Here is a 7,060-nt window from a genome sequence, read left to right as displayed (position 1 = left end):
ATGCGACCCCACAACAAATTGTACCTCATCAACTGCTTTAATATGTCATGAAGCTTCCAAATAGACATCACCGGGCCATTTGTTAAGCCCAAACTACTTTTTCACTGACAAAGCAAAAGACATTTGGTATTTTCATTTATATGTAATATCAAAATGAATCGATGGGATCTAGTCATCCAAAATAGAATTTCTATGAGGATAAGCCATTGAAATTCAGACCTTCGCTTCTTTACAGAAATTACTTGTAATCATGGTCTTTTATTTTATTTTTTTACAAATGTTATAAGAAAGAAGATTGTATTTAAATTCTGAAACTCTAAAAAAGTCAACATTAGTATATTTTAAAATATATTTTTTTAAGCAAAATGGAAGAAAAATGTCATTTCCAATTACATTTCTGTTATAAAACTAAGTATTAAGACATTCCCAAATGACATTGCAAGAAGAGCAAAAATAAAAATAGCATTGTGAAATGCTCATATGCTCATACGGGCATGATAATTACACTATCAAGAAATGCTTCTTTGTGCTACAAAAAAATACTTATTTCAAAAAAAAACCATAATCAAGCTTAGCCTTCTGATATTAAAGAATCCCCTTTGTTCCTTCTGTCACATTTGTTACGATCTTTGTTTATCTCTGCAGTTAATTGAGCTTATTTCTCTTTCCGCGAATACGTGTGATTCTGCTTTCCTTTGTGTTCTTCCTTAGACGGTAAGGTGCATGAAGGGACAGACAGCCTACCTCATTTCCACTGCATCCTGCCCCTTCCCTTGAATCTTGAATTCTTGTATGTGTTATTCTCTTTACAATCCTCTTTCAAACAGGGCCTTTTAAAAACCTACATAGATATAAGAAAATGTTGATACTAATATTGATGTGGAAGTACTGCGTTTCCTATTCTAATATCCAGATATATGTTTCAGAGGTATATTATATATTTTGCCTGATAAATCAGATTCCAGAAAGCCAGATTCTCTTGCTAGTTAGACCTTTGAAAATGCTTGTGTGTGGTTGCAAGGAAGACTCCATTACAAGGCGTCTAAAAGAAATGCAGCACTCCCCTGAGAAAGCAAATTAAAGCGATTTAGAACAGGATTTGGGAAGAGGGGCTCCAGAGTGGGGTTTTTTTCTTCTCCCCTATTTGCAATAAGTGTTTAACCTGAGGAAAACTACTGCTAAAATTGGATCCAAAATTTCTTTTTTTTTTTTTAAAGATTTTATTTATTTATTCAACAGAGATAGAGACAGCCAGCTAGAGAGGGAACACAAGCAGGGGGAGTGGGAGAGGAAGAACCAGGCTCATAGCAGAGGAGCCTGATGTGGGGCTCGATCCCAGGACTCCAGGATCACGCCCTGAGCCGAAGGCAGCTTAACTGCTGTGCCACCCAGGTGCCCCAGATCCAAAATTTCTATTAAGTTTTAGACAACAGTCTACCATGAACCTCATTTCTTGCAAGTCCTTGCTGAGTGTACCAAACCACAAAGCATAGCCACCCTCTGACTCTGAGATGTTCTGCAGTAGGTTACATAGGCAATTAAGTAGGTCAAGACAACTATCTTACCAGTACTTAATTCCCCAATGGAGGGGAAATGGCAAACCCGCTGTTTGCTATAAAGATGCTAAGTCCTGGGCCCTGGGTTCCTTTCCCACAGCACCATCTGGCCCCATTCTGACACCCTGTAGGACTTGGGGACAGGTGATGGAGCTATCATATCATACCCATGGTCCTGCTGTTTACCGTGCTGTGAGTGTGCAGTTCATTAACAGGCTTGCTCTGTTCATTGAGTCTTATCTACTTTTAGGAGCCACGGAATCGCGGCCAGCCAACAGGCTCTCTGGCTTAGTCATGTCATGGGGTCTTGTTACTCGTTGCCATCCTCTGTGATGAGGTTAGGGATCTCCTATGGCAGTTAATGACATGTTTTATAAAAGTAAAATGATATACTTTATGCTAAGAAGTTAACATATAAAGAAAAAAAATTTCAAAAGAGAAATTTGAAAACTGTATCATGCTCATTTGTTACCAAATTCTCCAGTTACTACAGTTGTTAATTCTGGGAATGTCTTCAAATGACATATTTAGCAATATTCTGCTTTATTTTAATTTTATATAATCACACAATCTGAGAATTGGATGGGAACACAGAGATAACCTCTCATAGCAGGTGGCCCTGCATGCTCTTCTCAGACTTCTAGTCATGATACGTATCAATGTCCATGAGACAGACATATCATTTTCAGATGATTCCAGTCACTAGGGCATTAATTTTTATATTGATCTGAAATCTAGGGTTTTGTAAAGCACCAATTAATTTAGTGAGTTTTATTTTCCATTCTTTATTCTTCCATTCCTTTTTTTTTTTTCCCTCCCTTTTGGAACACACATTAAAATATCAAAGGAGGGAAACTCTTCCCTTTCTCCTTGAAGCATCGGACTATCTTTTTCCATCTTTCCACATGACTATGAACAACGTTATCTTATTCCTATTCTTTCAGGCTAATGAGTCTCTTACCTTTTTCTTTAACATTCCTCATAAGAAAAGTGTTCCAAATTTCACAACACCCTATTCACCATTGTCTATATGTTCTCTGTGGAACTGTTTCAAAAAGCATGACACCCTACTTCTTTCCTAAAATCTGCATTGCACATGAATGTAGCCAAAATGTGGATTTACCTACTTTTTCCTAAAATTCACGTCACAACTGTTTGCTTAAATTAGGATATTTTTTCCACATGAAATGATTCCAATGATGTTTAAGCCATTCAGAATTAATCTAAACTGTTTATATTTACATGGGCTAAATTTTATTATATTGGGCTCTGATCATCACCATCTAATTTGAATATTTAAAAGATTCTTATAAAATATTGGTCACTAGAATCAAAGAATAATTTTTAATGAATTTCTGCTTTTTATGAAATGAACTATGATGCTGCTAACCTTCTTCTTAAATATGAAAACATATTTTTTCATGTAGTTAAGTTGAAAAGAAAATTGATAAAAATGTTCTTCAAATATTTAATCTGAAGGAAATTCATAAAATATAAGCTATGCATAGCTAATGAACAAATACATATATGTGCATATATATATAATTCAGGTATACTACTAATATACTAAATTTAAATTAAAATAAGGGAATAAATTAAAATTAGGGAATTTGTATATCAAATTGAAAAAAATAAATGATGATTTTCTATACTATTAAAAGTACATTCCATCAGGTATTCAAATGCAGTTTAGGTCAACATTTAAAATGACACTCTTATGTAATTCTGTTTGGCATTATGAATCAAGAGCCTTAAAATGATCATATCTTCTGAGACAATAATTCTAGGGAATGATCAGATTTATGCTTAAAGATATTTAGAGCAGAATAATAATGTAAAATTGCATATAATCTAAAGTAAAATAATTTCAAAAAGTATATATGTAAGATAATTCTGCATTGAAAAAAATATATATGCATGATGTAATGTAATATACAAGTTTACTAGTATGCATATGATGGGTGGATTATATACACACATGTGAACACCAAGAAAACGACTGGGGCAGGATTAAAGCGACTATTCTTGCAAGGAGGGCTTTGTAGTAATTTTGAGTTCTTTTTAAAGGCCACCCACCCCCCCAGGGCTCATGGGTGGCTCAGTCAGTTAAGCATCTTCCTTCCGTTCAGGTCATGATCCCAGGGGCCTGGGATCCAGCCCCACATCAGGTTCCTTGCTCAGCAGGGAGCCTGCCTCTCCCTCTCCCTGCCTCTCCCTCTCCCTGCCGCTCCCACTGCTTACGCTTGTGCTCTCTATCTCTCTGTCAAATAAATAAATAGTCTTTAAAAAATAAAGTTTTTCCTCTACTTCCAGTGTCTCTACCTTGACCACATGCTATTGTTTAATGAAAAACTGAACTAAGCCTTCAGCTTACTTCGGATCTAACCTGTGCTAACATACTACGATGATTACTAAAACTGCTGAACACTCCTATTTGCCAAGACTGGGTATGTCCAGAAAATGCAGAATAGTATATTAAAAAATTAAGCACCAAAATATTTTTTCATGTTATCCAACACATGCCTTGTTCTTAGTTATCTAATGTTCCAGAAATCATTTTTAAAGACAGAAGGCTTATTTCTCAACTAGTTAGAATTACATTTTCTATAATACTTTTAGGCTCTCAGAATACTCTTAAAATAGTTGAATCTTCAATAATACTCCAATCAATCATAACTTAAATCCACACAGCTTTTGTTATTGTAGTTATTCAAGCTAAGGGCATTCCTTTTTATCAAGGAACAATTGTGCTTCCTTTCCAACACCTTTCCAAATGTTTTAATATTAAATTAACCCATAGGAAAACTTGATTATTAACAATATCAAAACAATGATTGCTTTTAAATTTTGTATTTATTTTTTTTAAGATTTTATTTTCTTCCTTCCTTCCTTCCTTCCTTCCTTCCTTCCTTTCCTTCTTTCTTTTTCTTTTCTTTTCTTTTCTTTTCTTTTCTCTTCTCTTCTCTTCTCTTCTCTTCTCTTCTTTTCTTTTCTTTTCTTTTCTTTCTTTCCTCATGGACAGAGAACCACGAGCCAGGGGGAGAGGCAGAGGGAAAGGGAGATGCAGACTCCCCACTGAGCAGGGAGCCCCATGCAGGGCTACATCCAGGAACCCTGTGATCATGACCTGAGCCAAAAGCAGATGCCCAACTGACTGAGCCACCTAGGCGCCCCTGTGTTTCTTTATTTTTTATGATGATGATTTTTATACATCATGGAAAAGCAGGCAAGAAACTTATTTAACATAATTGCTTTGGTCTATAGACTGACTAAAATGTAGGCAAGGATATATATCATCCAGGCTACTGCTAACCTCCATTTATGACCATAGAATGATATCTGAAACTCCCACACATTTGGAAGTTAGTTTTTTAACTACCTATTAATTCAAACTAAGGGACATATTGGGGAAGAATGGCATAATCAGACTTCCTTCTTACCATAATCATGATTTTATCACCTGCATTATTTCCGTATCCAGACATGCATATCTAGAAAACAGTAAATTCAGTTTAATCTAAAATATAGTGACTGTAAACTTCTGCTAACTGGCTCTTTTTTGCTTTAATACCATAATAGTTGACATTCATAATGAAGACCCAGAGCCACTGTTGTATCCTGAAATACGAAAATATATGAGAATTTGCAGTATTGTGTTAAATAAAATGCAATATTTAAGAGTATTTGAAATGATCTCATAGGCGTTCATATTGAGAATGATTGATCTGCTTTTAATATTTCTATTAATGCTAAAACTTCACTCATCAGAAACCCTATTCTCAGATCATAGCAGATAACAGGAAAAAAATGCATTTTTAAGTGTTTCCCCCCCTTCTCAAATAGATGGGAGAAAAAAAGCACTTTGGGGGGAAAAATGTCTTATTTGAAATCAAACTAATTTTATTTTACCCATTGACCAGAGATTCCTATTTTCCTATACTTCTTAAAATGTCCAGATTCACCCAGATGTTTAGGCATTATTTTAAATCTATAAACCATGCAAATTACTTAAAGCCTTCTGCCTCACATAATCAACCCATAACAAACATGCTATTAGGAAATTTAAAGGATTAAAGCCATTGTCACCTGTTTAAATGAGAGAGAAAATCCCTGCCATTTTTCTGCCCTTTCAACTTTTCGAACATATCCACTTACAGTGACATTTAGAAAGAATCCTAAATGGGTAGTTGCACAATATTTTAAAATAATGAATTTCAGTGTCTACTTAAGGTATATGTAAGCAACCCCATTAACTGAGTACCGACAGAAAAAGAACACACAGCTTCAGTTCAAGAAGAGCATCACATGCCATGTCTCGATAGCATTTTATTTATCCCTCGTGGTGTTTGAGGCTAGGAAAGTGACCTTTTTTCTTTCTTAGTGTTTAATTCTTGACACCTCAAAGTACTTCCATGAGTAGCTATATTTCTTCCATTTCTTCCCTGAAATTGGGTTCTAATAGGAGGGAAAAACATAAGACATTGACATTGAGCATTTAGTGTGATATGAGGTTCAATGGTATACCAATCTTATCAATTGTGATAATGACAGATAATTTTATTGAAGCTAAGCTGCAATCCTCAGTAGAACTTCTACTGTGTCTCGATGTTTATGTATTATTCAGACTAATAGTGATCCTAAAGTAGAAAAAGCTTCTTGTCTCTTAAAACTTTTATTGAGAAGAGTTCAAAATGCACACAGTTAAGTGCTATTCTGTGTGCATTTAATGTAGAGTGAAAAGCTGTTTGGTGCCCATTTTAGATTCACTGGCAACAAGACAGGCAAGAAAGCATGTACAGGGAGTCATGAAGATATATATGAAAAATTAAGAGTTTAAAATTAATTTGAACTTATAATGTAATGCACCACGTGGAAATCTAAAAATCAGTTTCCAAATGGAACAGCTTGAAACTTTTTCTTGCCATCTGGTTTTGGACCTGGCTCATTCAATTCCAATTTTGCCCTTGTAAATACTCCAATTTTATATATACTATATGGGAACGATAATCCATGTCACCTAAGCGTATCTTGTTGTATTTCCTAAAAATATAGTTGTTTTTGTTTTTTCTACACTATCAGTATTTCCCACATGCCCTCTTAATAATGGGCACACGCATCGTTATTTTAAAGCAGATGTGATATTTATTGACACATTGAAGAGTGATTGCATTTTATTTGGCTAAATAAAACTGATTCTGCCGTTATTTCCCACTGATTCTCAACATGTTGCCCATTATATTCAGGTTGGTTACTTGACTGTCCTCTAAATGTGCGGTATTGTTTGCCTGGGTTGAGTACCTGGCTCAAAATGCATTACTTGGTAACTGTAGTAAAGTTGTTACTCTCATTTGACAAATGAGAATGATAAAAATAATGATACCTTTTAGATAGGGTAGATGCAGGCATTAAGTTACAGAATTCAAAGAAATTACATAACACAGAGCCTAGCACAGAGTATGTGCTTAAGGAAAAGAAAAAAAAAAAAAGAAAGAAACCTACTTATC

The sequence above is a fragment of the Ursus maritimus genome, unplaced genomic scaffold (genome assembly GCF_017311325.1).
Source record: "Ursus maritimus isolate PB19 unplaced genomic scaffold, ASM1731132v1 scaffold_4, whole genome shotgun sequence".
Taxonomy (NCBI): Eukaryota; Metazoa; Chordata; class Mammalia; order Carnivora; family Ursidae; genus Ursus; species Ursus maritimus.
The sequence above is the reverse complement of the archived record's forward strand: the minus strand, read 5'-3'. Positions refer to the sequence as shown.